The following is a 13,793-nucleotide window of genomic DNA, read 5'->3' on the forward strand; positions in this document are numbered from 1 at the left end:
TGAAGTTACATTCCCACCAATAGTGGAAGAGGGCTCCTTTTGTCCACGCCCTCCCCAGTATTTGTTGTTTGTAGATTTCCTGATGATGCCAATTCTAACAGGTGTGAGGTGATACCTCATTGTAGTTTTGATTTGCATTTCTCTAATAATTAGTGCTGTTGAGCAGCTTTTCATGTGCGTCTTGGCCATCTCTGTGTCTTCTTTGAAGAAACGTCTCCTTAGATCTTCTGCCCATTTTTGTGTTGGGTTGTTTGTTTTTTTAATATTAAGCTGCATGAGCTGTTTATATATATTGGAGATTAAACCTTTGTCCATTGATTCGTTTGCAACGATTTTCGCCCATTCTGAGGGATGCCTTTTTCCATTCCCGTTGTTTTTTAACAAAAAAAGGAAAGAAAGAAAAAGAAGCAGAACCCTAATGTGCATAAAATATGCCTTTTGAAACGGTCGTTTTGAAATATGGACGTCCTTTGAATTTTTTGGTCGATATGTGACCCCAGGATTTGTTTTCAGGGCAGGTGTGATTTACAGGCCTGCAATGATTTTGAATATCAATGGACCATTAGCGCTGGGATTAAAGCTGCTGTTGTGTGAAACGGCCACAAGGTGGCAGCAGTTCTCCCTTACCAAATCTGGTTAAGAGGGCAACAGAGCCTCAATGGAAGTCGTGTTCTAGATTGGAATTTAGAATGGAATGTGCCAGGAGAAAGCCCCTCAAGTTTGTCTCACTACATCTTGTTCGTGTTTTTAATTTATTTTTATTATTTTTTATTACAGCAAGTTTGATTACAATGTTTGGCTTGTTGTAGGTGTGGAAGATGTGGTTCTTTTACACATATACAGATGTCTGATCTTCCTGGGATCCTTTTCCCATGTACGTTATGACAGAATGTTGAGTAGTCTTCTCTTGGTATTCCGTAGGTCTTTGGTGATTATATATGTCACCTGTGTTTGTATATGTCTGTTAACCCCGATATCGTAATGAAACCAATCCTCACACCTTTCCATTGGTGAACCATAAGTTTGTTTAATGAATCTGTGATTGCCCTTCTCCGTGGAAATATCTGCCCTGGTATCCGTTTTTAGGTAACACCTATAAGTGATATGATACGATATGTGTCTTTCACTTTCTGACTTACTACAAGTCACGTGATTACCTCTAGACTCATCTACGGGGCTGCAAATGGCATTGTGTCCTTTTTTCCCTTGGCTTCTATTCTGCCTTAGCGAGGTCCATTTTCAACAATGTGATTCCCTGAGGGTTGTGGATTAGCTGACCTGGGCAGCCTTACCCTGCCGGCCGGCCCTCCCCAGGTGTGCCTGTTTGAGGTCAATATAAACAGCGCTCCAGGCGGCAATAGCCCCTGCAGCTGTGCGTGACTCCATATCCTCTGCCCCATCAGCAGTCTCGGGGCTGTGCTGGTGGGAGGGAGTGAGGGGCCACAGCTTTGATGGTGTCCCAGTGTGAGGGGGGCTCTGCTGGCCTTTCTCCAGGGGTTGCCATGCTGCCACGTGTAAAGAAGAGGATGTGTCACCCATACCTTCCGCTGGAATTTCTCTCCGGACTGAGGTGAGGAAGGAAAAAAGCAGTGGGGGCCGGGACAGGAGGGGTATCTCAGGCAGGGCAATGGAAAGCTTCCAGAAGAGCGCCCGGGGCCAGGACCACCCTGGCTGGCCTGCAGGCACCAAGTTGGCCTGCGTGCTGTCGCTGGTGTGGCTCCGCGGCTCTTCATCTAAGCTTTCAAGCCCTTGTACATATTCAGGTGTTTTACCTGGGAAGGGTGGGAACAGTTCAGCAGCAGCTGGCCTGGGGCTCAGCTCACGTTTACTCACAGATGCCTCAGCACGGTCCGTCAGCTTTGCAATGAGGACGCTCCTTGCGTGGGGGGTGGGTTGCTGGCTGTATGGGAGATGATTCCCCACCTCTGACCAATTTCAGAATTGTTTACCGCTGGAGCAAGTGCCCTGATAGGGTTTTCCTGTGTATAACTGGTGGGTTCAGGTTTTTTTTTCTTTTATGGTTCAAGTTAGGATTTATTCCTCTTTTATGTATTTATAGATATAAGCATGGAAATAATTCATTCCTATAAATACATCTGTGTGAAGGGAAGAACTTTTTTCTGTTTTATTTTTAAATTTTATTTTTTTTAAATTTTGAAATTTAATTTTATTTATTTTTTTATACAGCAGGTTATTATTAGTTATGTATTTTATGCATATACATGTATACAGGTCAATCCCAATCTCCCAACTCATCCCACCACCACCACCCCATGGCTTCCCACACTTGGTGTCCATACGTTTGTTCTCTACCTCTGTGTCTCTATTTCTTCCCTGCAAATCAGTTCATCTGTACCATTTTTAGGCTCCACATATATGCATTAATATACAATATTTGTTTTCCTCTTTCTGACTTACTTCATTCTGTATGACAGTCTCTCTATCCATCGATGTCTCTACAAATGACCCAGTTTCATTCCTCTTTATGGCCGAGTAATATTCCATTTTATATATGTACCACATCTTTATCCATTCATCTGTCTGTGGGCATTTAGGTTGCTTCCATTACCTGGCTATTGTAAATAGTGCTGCAATGAACATTGTGGTGAATGTGCCTTTTTGATTTATGGTTGTCTCTGGGTATATGCCCAGAAGTGGGATTGCTGGATCAGATGGTAATTCTATTTCTAGTCTTTTTTAAGGAAACTCCATACTGTTCTCCATAGTGACTGTATCAATTTACATCCCCACCAATAGTGGAAGAGGGCTCCTTTTGTCCACACCCTCCCCAGAATTTGTTGTTTGTAGATTTCCTGATGATGCCGATTCTAACAGGTGTGAGGTGATACCTCACTGTAGTTTTGATTTGCATTTCTCTAATAATTAGTGCTGTTGAGCAGCTTTTCATGTGCATGTTGGCCATCTCTGTGTCTTCTTTGAAGAAACGTCTCTTTAGATCTTCTGCCCATTTTTGTATTGGGTTGTTTGTTTTTTTAATATTAAGCTGCATGAGCTGTTTATATATATTGGAGATTAAACCTTTGTCCATTGATTCGTTTGCAACGATTTTCGCCCATTCTGAGGGATGCCTTTTTCCATTCCCGTTTTTTTTAACAAAAAAAGGAAAGAAAGGAAAAGAAGCAGAACACTAATGTGCGTAAAATATGCCTTTTGAAATGGTCGTTTTGAAATATGGACGTCCTTTGAATTTTTTGGTCGATATGTGACCCCAGGATTTGTTTTCAGGGCAGGTGTGATTTACAGGCCTGCAATGATTTTGAATATCAATGGACCATTAGCGCTGGGATTAAAGCTGCTGTTGTGTGAAACGGCCACAAGGTGGCAGCAGTTCTCCCTTACCAAATCTGGTTAAGAGGGCAACAGAGCCTCAATGGAAGTCGTGTTCTAGATTGGAATTTAGAATGGAATGTGCCAGGAGAAAGCCCCTCAAGTTTGTCTCACTACATCTTGTTCGTGTTTTTAATTTATTTTTATTATTTTTTATTACAGCAAGTTTGATTACAATGTTTGGCTTGTTGTAGGTGTGGAAGATGTGGTTCTTTTACACATATACAGATGTCTGATCTTCCTGGGATCCTTTTCCCATGTACGTTATGACAGAATGTTGAGTAGTCTTCTCTTGGTATTCCGTAGGTCTTTGGTGATTATATATGTCACCTGTGTTTGTATATGTCTGTTAACCCCGATATCGTAATGAAACCAATCCTCACACCTTTCCATTGGTGAACCATAAGTTTGTTTAATGAATCTGTGATTGCCCTTCTCCGTGTAAATATCTGCCCTGGTATCCATTTTTAGGTAACACCTATAAGTGATATGATACGATATGTGTCTTTCACTTTCTGACTTACTACAAGTCACGTGATTACCTCTAGACTCATCTACGGGGCTGCAAATGGCATTGTGTCCTTTCTTCCCTTGGCTTCTATTCTGCCTTAGCGAGGTCCATTTTCAACAATGTGATTCCCTGAGGGTTGTGGATTAGCTGACCTGGGCAGCCTTACCCTGCCGGCCGGCCCTCCCCAGGTGTGCCTGTTTGAGGTCAATATAAACAGCACTCCAGGCGGCAATAGCCCCTGCAGCTGTGCGTGACTCCATATCCTCTGCTCCGTCAGCAGTCTCTGGGCTGTGCTGGTGGGAGGGAGTGAGGGGCCACAGCTTTGATGGTGTCCCAGTGTGAGGGGGGCTCTGCTGGCCTTTCTGCAGGGGTTGCCATGCTGCCACGTGTAAAGAAGAGGATGTGTCACCCATACCTTCCGCTGGAATTTCTCTCCGGACAGAGGTGAGGAAGGAAAAAAGCAGTGGGGGCCGGGACAGGAGGGGTATCTCAGGCAGGGCAATGGAAAGCTTCCAGAAGAGCGCCCGGGGCCAGGACCACCCTGGCTGGCCTGCAGGCACCAAGTTGGCCTGCGTGCTGTCGCTGGTGTGGCTCCGCGGCTCTTCATCTAAGCTTTCAAGCCCTTGTACATATTCAGGTGTTTTACCTGGGAAGGGTGGGAACAGTTCAGCAGCAGCTGGCCTGGGGCTCAGCTCACGTTTACTCACAGATGCCTCAGCACGGTCCGTCAGCTTTGCAATGAGGACGCTCCTTGCGTGGGGGTTGGGTTGCTGGCTGTATGGGAGATGATTCCCCACCTCTGACCAATTTCAGAATTGTTTACCGCTGGAGCAAGTGCCCTGATAGGGTTTTCCTGTGTATAACTGGTGGGTTCAGGTTTTTTTTTCTTTTATGGTTCAAGTTAGGATTTATTCCTCTTTTATGTATTTATAGATATAAGCATGGAAATAATTCATTCCTATAAATACATCTGTGTGAAGGGAAGAACTTTTTTCTGTTTTATTTTTAAATTTTATTTTTTTTAAATTTTGAAATTTAATTTTATTTATTTTTTTATACAGCAGGTTATTATTAGTTATGTATTTTATGCATATACATGTATACAGGTCAATCCCAATCTCCCAACTCATCCCACCACCACCACCCCATGGCTTCCCACACTTGGTGTCCATACGTTTGTTCTCTACCTCTGTGTCTCTATTTCTTCCCTGCAAATCAGTTCATCTGTACCATTTTTTAGGTTCCACATATATGCATTAAAATACAATATTTGTTTTCCTCTTTCTGACTTACTTCATTCTGTATGACAGTCTCTCTATCCATCGATGTCTCTACAAATGACCCAGTTTCATTCCTCTTTATGGCCGAGTAATATTCCATTTTATATATGTACCACATCTTTATCCATTCATCTGTCTGTGGGCATTTAGGTTGCTTCCATTACCTGGCTATTGTAAATAGTGCTGCAATGAACATTGTGGTGAATGTGCCTTTTTGATTTATGGTTGTCTCTGGGCATATGCCCAGAAGTGGGATTGCTGGATCAGATGGTAATTCTATATCTAGTTTTTTTAAAGGAAACTCCACACTGTTCTCCATAGTGTCTGTATGAAGTTACATTCCCACCAATAGTGGAAGAGGGCTCCTTTTGTCCACGCCCTCCCCAGTATTTGTTGTTTGTAGATTTCCTGATGATGCCGATTCTACCAGGTGTGAGGTGATACCTCATTGTAGTTTTGATTTGCATTTCTCTAATAATTAGTGCTGTTGAGCAGCTTTTCATGTGCGTCTTGGCCATCTCTGTGTCTTCTTTGAAGAAACGTCTCCTTAGATCTTCTGCCCATTTTTGTGTTGGGTTGTTTGTTTTTTTAATATTAAGCTGCATGAGCTGTTTATATATATTGGAGATTAAACCTTTGTCCATTGATTCGTTTGCAACGATTTTCGCCCATTCTGAGGGATGCCTTTTTCCATTCCCGTTGTTTTTTAACAAAAAAAGGAAAGAAAGAAAAAGAAGCAGAACCCTAATGTGCATAAAATATGCCTTTTGAAACGGTCGTTTTGAAATATGGACGTCCTTTGAATTTTTTGGTCGATATGTGACCCCAGGATTTGTTTTCAGGGCAGGTGTGACTTACAGGCCTGCAATGATTTTGAATATCAATGGACCATTAGCGCTGGGATTAAAGCTGCTGTTGTGTGAAACGGCCACAAGGTGGCAGCAGTTCTCCCTTACCAAATCTGGTTAAGAGGGCAACAGAGCCTCAATGGAAGTCGTGTTCTAGATTGGAATTTAGAATGGAATGTGCCAGGAGAAAGCCCCTCAAGTTTGTCTCACTACATCTTGTTCGTGTTTTTAATTTATTTTTTTATTTTTTATTACAGCAAGTTTGATTACAATGTTTGGCTTGTTGTAGGTGTGAAGATGTGGTTCTTTTACACATATACAGATGTCTGATCTTCCTGGGATCCTTTTCCCATGTACGTTATGACAGAATGTTGAGTAGTCTTCTCTTGGTATTCCGTAGGTCTTTGGTGATTATATATGTCACCTGTGTTTGTATATGTCTGTTAACCCCGATATCGTAATGAAACCAATCCTCACACCTTTCCATTGGTGAACCATAAGTTTGTTTAATGAATCTGTGATTGCCCTTCTCCGTGGAAATATCTGCCCTGGTATCCGTTTTTATGTAACACCTATAAGTGATATGATACGATATGTGTCTTTCACTTTCTGACTTACTACAAGTCACGTGATTACCTCTAGACTCATCTACGGGGCTGCAAATGGCATTGTGTCCTTTTTTCCCTTGGCTTCTATTCTGCCTTAGCGAGGTCCATTTTCAACAATGTGATTCCCTGAGGGTTGTGGATTAGCTGACCTGGGCAGCCTTACCCTGCCGGCCGGCCCTCCCCAGGTGTGCCTGTTTGAGGTCAATATAAACAGCGCTCCAGGCGGCAATAGCCCCTGCAGCTGTGCGTGACTCCATATCCTCTGCCCCGTCAGCAGTCTCGGGGCTGTGCTGGTGGGATGGAGTGAGGGGCCACAGCTTTGATGGTGTCCCAGTGTGAGGGGGGCTCTGCTGGCCTTTCTCCAGGGGTTGCCATGCTGCCACGTGTAAAGAAGAGGATGTGTCACACATACCTTCCGCTGGAATTTCTCTCCGGACTGAGGTGAGGAAGGAAAAAAGCAGTGGGGGCCGGGACAGGAGGGGTATCTCAGGCAGGGCAATGGAAAGCTTCCAGAAGAGCGCCCGGGGCCAGGACCACCCTGACTGGCCTGCAGGCACCAAGTTGGCCTGCGTGCTGTCGCTGGTGTGGCTCCGCGGCTCTTCATCTAAGCTTTCAAGCCCTTGTACATATTCAGGTGTTTTACCTGGGAAGGGTGGGAACAGTTCAGCAGCAGCTGGCCTGGGGCTCAGCTCACGTTTACTCACAGATGCCTCAGCACGGTCCGTCAGCTTTGCAATGAGGACGCTCCTTGCGTGGGGGGTGGGTTGCTGGCTGTATGGGAGATGATTCCCCACCTCTGACCAATTTCAGAATTGTTTACCGCTGGAGCAAGTGCCCTGATAGGGTTTTCCTGTGTATAACTGGTGGGTTCAGGTTTTTTTTTCTTTTATGGTTCAAGTTAGGATTTATTCCTCTTTTATGTATTTATAGATATAAGCATGGAAATAATTCATTCCTATAAATACATCTGTGTGAAGGGAAGAACTTTTTTCTGTTTTATTTTTAAATTTTATTTTTTTTAAATTTTGAAATTTAATTTTATTTATTTTTTTATACAGCAGGTTATTATTAGTTATGTATTTTATGCATATACATGTATACAGGTCAATCCCAATCTCCCAACTCATCCCACCACCACCACCCCATGGCTTCCCACACTTGGTGTCCATACGTTTGTTCTCTACCTCTGTGTCTCTATTTCTTCCCTGCAAATCAGTTCATCTGTACCATTTTTTAGGTTCCACATATATGCATTAAAATACAATATTTGTTTTCCTCTTTCTGACTTACTTCATTCTGTATGACAGTCTCTCTATCCATCGATGTCTCTACAAATGACCCAGTTTCATTCCTCTTTATGGCCGAGTAATATTCCATTTTATATATGTACCACATCTTTATCCATTCATCTGTCTGTGGGCATTTAGGTTGCTTCCATTACCTGGCTATTGTAAATAGTGCTGCAATGAACATTGTGGTGAATGTGCCTTTTTGATTTATGGTTGTCTCTTGGCATATGCCCAGAAGTGGGATTGCTGGATCAGATGGTAATTCTATATCTAGTTTTTTTAAAGGAAACTCCACACTGTTCTCCATAGTGTCTGTATGAAGTTACATTCCCACCAATAGTGGAAGAGGGCTCCTTTTGTCCACGCCCTCCCCAGTATTTGTTGTTTGTAGATTTCCTGATGATGCCGATTCTAACAGGTGTGAGGTGATACCTCATTGTAGTTTTGATTTGCATTTCTCTAATAATTAGTGCTGTTGAGCTGCTTTTCATGTGCGTCTTGGCCATCTCTGTGTCTTCTTTGAAGAAACGTCTCCTTAGATCTTCTGCCCATTTTTGTGTTGGGTTGTTTGTTTTTTTAATATTAAGCTGCATGAGCTGTTTATATATATTGGAGATTAAACCTTTGTCCATTGATTCGTTTGCAACGATTTTCGCCCATTCTGAGGGATGCCTTTTTCCATTCCCGTTGTTTTTTAACAAAAAAAGGAAAGAAAGAAAAAGAAGCAGAACCCTAATGTGCATAAAATATGCCTTTTGAAACGGTCGTTTTGAAATATGGACGTCCTTTGAATTTTTTGGTCGATATGTGACCCCAGGATTTGTTTTCAGGGCAGGTGTGATTTACAGGCCTGCAATGATTTTGAATATCAATGGACCATTAGCGCTGGGATTAAAGCTGCTGTTGTGTGAAACGGCCACAAGGTGGCAGCAGTTCTCCCTTACCAAATCTGGTTAAGAGGGCAACAGAGCCTCAATGGAAGTCGTGTTCTAGATTGGAATTTAGAATGGAATGTGCCAGGAGAAAGCCCCTCAAGTTTGTCTCACTACATCTTGTTCGTGTTTTTAATTTATTTTTTTATTTTTTATTACAGCAAGTTTGATTACAATGTTTGGCTTGTTGTAGGTGTGAAGATGTGGTTCTTTTACACATATACAGATGTCTGATCTTCCTGGGATCCTTTTCCCATGTACGTTATGACAGAATGTTGAGTAGTCTTCTCTTGGTATTCCGTAGGTCTTTGGTGATTATATATGTCACCTGTGTTTGTATATGTCTGTTAACCCCGATATCGTAATGAAACCAATCCTCACACCTTTCCATTGGTGAACCATAAGTTTGTTTAATGAATCTGTGATTGCCCTTCTCCGTGTAAATATCTGCCCTGGTATCCATTTTTAGGTAACACCTATAAGTGATATGATACGATATGTGTCTTTCACTTTCTGACTTACTACAAGTCACGTGATTACCTCTAGACTCATCTACGGGGCTGCAAATGGCATTGTGTCCTTTTTTCCCTTGGCTTCTATTCTGCCTTAGCGAGGTCCATTTTCAACAATGTGATTCCCTGAGGGTTGTGGATTAGCTGACCTGGGCAGCCTTACCCTGCCGGCCGGCCCTCCCCAGGTGTGCCTGTTTGAGGTCAATATAAACAGCACTCCAGGCGGCAATAGCCCCTGCAGCTGTGCGTGACTCCATATCCTCTGCTCCATCAGCAGTCTCGGGGCTGTGCTGGTGGGAGGGAGTGAGGGGCCACAGCTTTGATGGTGTCCCAGTGTGAGGTGGGCTCTGCTGGCCTTTCTGCAGGGGTTGCCATGCTGCCACGTGTAAAGAAGAGGATGTGTCACCCATACCTTCCGCTGGAATTTCTCTCCGGACAGAGGTGAGGAAGGAAAAAAGCAGTGGGGGCCGGGACAGGAGGGGTATCTCAGGCAGGGCAATGGAAAGCTTCCAGAAGAGCGCCCGGGGACAGGACCACCCTGGCTGGCCTGCAGGCACCAAGTTGGCCTGCGTGCTGTCGCTGGTGTGGCTCCGCGGCTCTTCATCTAGGCTTTCAAGCCCTTGTACATATTCAGGTGTTTTACCTGGGAAGGGTGGGAACAGTTCAGCAGCAGCTGGCCTGGGGCTCAGCTCACGTTTACTCACAGATGCCTCAGCACGGTCCGTCAGCTTTGCAATGAGGACGCTCCTTGCGTGGGGGGTGGGTTGCTGGCTGTATGGGAGATGATTCCCCACCTCTGACCAATTTCAGAATTGTTTACCGCTGGAGCAAGTGCCCTGATAGGGTTTTCCTGTGTATAACTGGTGGGTTCAGGTTTTTTTTTCTTTTATGGTTCAAGTTAGGATTTATTCCTCTTTTATGTATTTATAGATATAAGCATGGAAATAATTCATTCCTATAAATACATCTGTGTGAAAGGAAGAACTTTTTTCTGTTTTATTTTTAAATTTTATTTTTTTAAAATTTTGAAATTTAATTTTATTTATTTTTTTATACAGCAGGTTATTATTAGTTATGTATTTTATGCATATACATGTATACAGGTCAATCCCAATCTCCCAACTCATCCCACCACCACCACCCCATGGCTTCCCACACTTGGTGTCCATACGTTTGTTCTCTACCTCTGTGTCTCTATTTCTTCCCTGCAAATCAGTTCATCTGTACCATTTTTTAGGTTCCACATATATGCATTAATATACAATATTTGTTTTCCTCTTTCTGACTTACTTCATTCTGTATGACAGTCTCTCTATCCATCGATGTCTCTACAAATGACCCAGTTTCATTCCTCTTTATGGCCGAGTAATATTCCATTTTATATATGTACCACATCTTTATCCATTCATCTGTCTGTGGGCATTTAGGTTGCTTCCATTACCTGGCTATTGTAAATAGTGCTGCAATGAACATTGTGGTGAATGTGCCTTTTTGATTTATGGTTTTCTCTGGGCATATGCCCAGAAGTGGGATTGCTGGATCAGATGGTAATTCTATATCTAGTTTTTTTAAAGGAAACTCCACACTGTTCTCCATAGTGTCTGTATGAAGTTACATTCCCACCAATAGTGGAAGAGGACTCCTTTTGTCCACGCCCTCCCCAGTATTTGTTGTTTGTAGATTTCCTGATGATGCCGATTCTAACAGGTGTGAGGTGATACCTCATTGTAGTTTTGATTTGCATTTCTCTAATAATTAGTGCTGTTGAGCAGCTTTTCATGTGCGTCTTGGCCATCTCTGTGTCTTCTTTGAAGAAATGTCTCCTTAGATCTTCTGCCCATTTTTGTGTTGGGTTGTTTGTTTTTTTAATATTAAGCTGCATGAGCTGTTTATATATATTGGAGATTAAACCTTTGTCCATTGATTCGTTTGCAACGATTTTCGCCCATTCTGAGGGATGCCTTTTTCCATTCCCTTTGTTTTTTAACAAAAAAAGGAAAGAAAGAAAAAGAAGCAGAACACTAATGTGCATAAAATATGCCTTTTGAAAGGGTCGTTTTGAAATATGGACGTCCTTTGAATTTTTTGGTCGATATGTGACCCCAGGATTTGTTTTCAGGGCAGGTGTGATTTACAGGCCTGCAATGATTTTGAATATCAATGGACCATTAGCGCTGGGATTAAAGCTGCTGTTGTGTGAAACGGCCACAAGGTGGCAGCAGTTCTCCCTTACCAAATCTGTTTAAGAGGGCAACAGAGCCTCAATGGAAGTCGTGTTCTAGATGGGAATTTAGAATGGAATGTGCCAGGAGAAAGCCCCTCAAGTTTGTCTCACTACATCTTGTTCGTGTTTTTAATTTATTTTTATTATTTTTTATTACAGCAAGTTTGATTACAATGTTTGGCTTGTTGTAGGTGTGGAAGATGTGGTTCTTTTACACATATACAGATGTCTGATCTTCCTGGGATCCTTTTCCCATGTACGTTATGACAGAATGTTGAGTAGTCTTCTCTTGGTATTCCGTAGGTCTTTGGTGATTATATATGTCACCTGTGTTTGTATATGTCTGTTAACCCCGATATCGTAATGAAACCAATCCTCACACCTTTCCATTGGTGAACCATAAGTTTGTTTAATGAATCTGTGATTGCCCTTCTCCGTGTAAATATCTGCCCTGGTATCCATTTTTAGGTAACACCTATAAGTGATATGATACGATATGTGTCTTTCACTTTCTGACTTACTACAAGTCACGTGATTACCTCTAGACTCATCTACGGGGCTGCAAATGGCATTGTGTCCTTTTTTCCCTTGGCTTCTATTCTGCCTTAGCGAGGTCCATTTTCAACAATGTGATTCCCTGAGGGTTGTGGATTAGCTGACCTGGGCAGCCTTACCCTGCCGGCCGGCCCTCCCCAGGTGTGCCTGTTTGAGGTCAATATAAACAGCACTCCAGGCGGCAATAGCCCCTGCAGCTGTGCGTGACTCCATATCCTCTGCTCCATCAGCAGTCTCGGGGCTGTGCTGGTGGGAGGGAGTGAGGGGCCACAGCTTTGATGGTGTCCCAGTGTGAGGGGGGCTCTGCTGGCCTTTCTGCAGGGGTTGCCATGCTGCCACGTGTAAAGAAGAGGATGTGTCACCCATACCTTCCGCTGGAATTTCTCTCCGGACAGAGGTGAGGAAGGAAAAAAGCAGTGGGGGCCGGGACAGGAGGGGTATCTCAGGCAGGGCAATGGAAAGCTTCCAGAAGAGCGCCCGGGGCCAGGACCACCCTGGCTGGCCTGCAGGCACCAAGTTGGCCTGCGTGCTGTCGCTGGTGTGGCTCCGCGGCTCTTCATCTAGGCTTTCAAGCCCTTGTACATATTCAGGTGTTTTACCTGGGAAGGGTGGGAACAGTTCAGCAGCAGCTGGCCTGGGGCTCAGCTCACGTTTACTCACAGATGCCTCAGCACGGTCCGTCAGCTTTGCAATGAGGACGCTCCTTGCGTGGGGGTTGGGTTGCTGGCTGTATGGGAGATGATTCCCCACCTCTGACCAATTTCAGAATTGTTTACCGCTGGAGCAAGTGCCCTGATAGGGTTTTCCTGTGTATAACTGGTGGGTTCAGGTTTTTTTTCTTTTATGGTTCAAGTTAGGATTTATTCCTCTTTTATGTATTTATAGATATAAGCATGGAAATAATTCATTCCTATAAATACATCTGTGTGAAAGGAAGAACTTTTTTCTGTTTTATTTTTAAATTTTATTTTTTTAAAATTTTGAAATTTAATTTTATTTATTTTTTTATACAGCAGGTTATTATTAGTTATGTATTTTATGCATATACATGTATACAGGTCAATCCCAATCTCCCAACTCATCCCACCACCACCACCCCATGGCTTCCCACACTTGGTGTCCATACGTTTGTTCTCTACCTCTGTGTCTCTATTTCTTCCCTGCAAATCAGTTCATCTGTACCATTTTTTAGGTTCCACATATATGCATTAATATACAATATTTGTTTTCCTCTTTCTGACTTACTTCATTCTGTATGACAGTCTCTCTATCCATCGATGTCTCTACAAATGACCCAGTTTCATTCCTCTTTATGGCCGAGTAATATTCCATTTTATATATGTACCACATCTTTATCCATTCATCTGTCTGTGGGCATTTAGGTTGCTTCCATTACCTGGCTATTGTAAATAGTGCTGCAATGAACATTGTGGTGGATGTGCCTTTTTGATTTATGGTTGTCTCTGGGCATATGCTCAGAAGTGGGATTGCTGGATCAGATGGTAATTCTATATCTAGTTTTTTTAAAGGAAACTCCACACTGTTCTCCATAGTGTCTGTATGAAGTTACATTCCCACCAATAGTGGAAGAGGACTCCTTTTGTCCACGCCCTCCCCAGTATTTGTTGTTTGTAGATTTCCTGATGATGCCGATTCTAACAGGTGTGAGGTGATACCTCATTGTAG

This window comes from Mesoplodon mirus (genome assembly GCF_964341445.2).
Source record: "Mesoplodon mirus genome assembly, chromosome: 13".
Lineage (NCBI taxonomy): Eukaryota > Metazoa > Chordata > Mammalia > Artiodactyla > Ziphiidae > Mesoplodon > Mesoplodon mirus.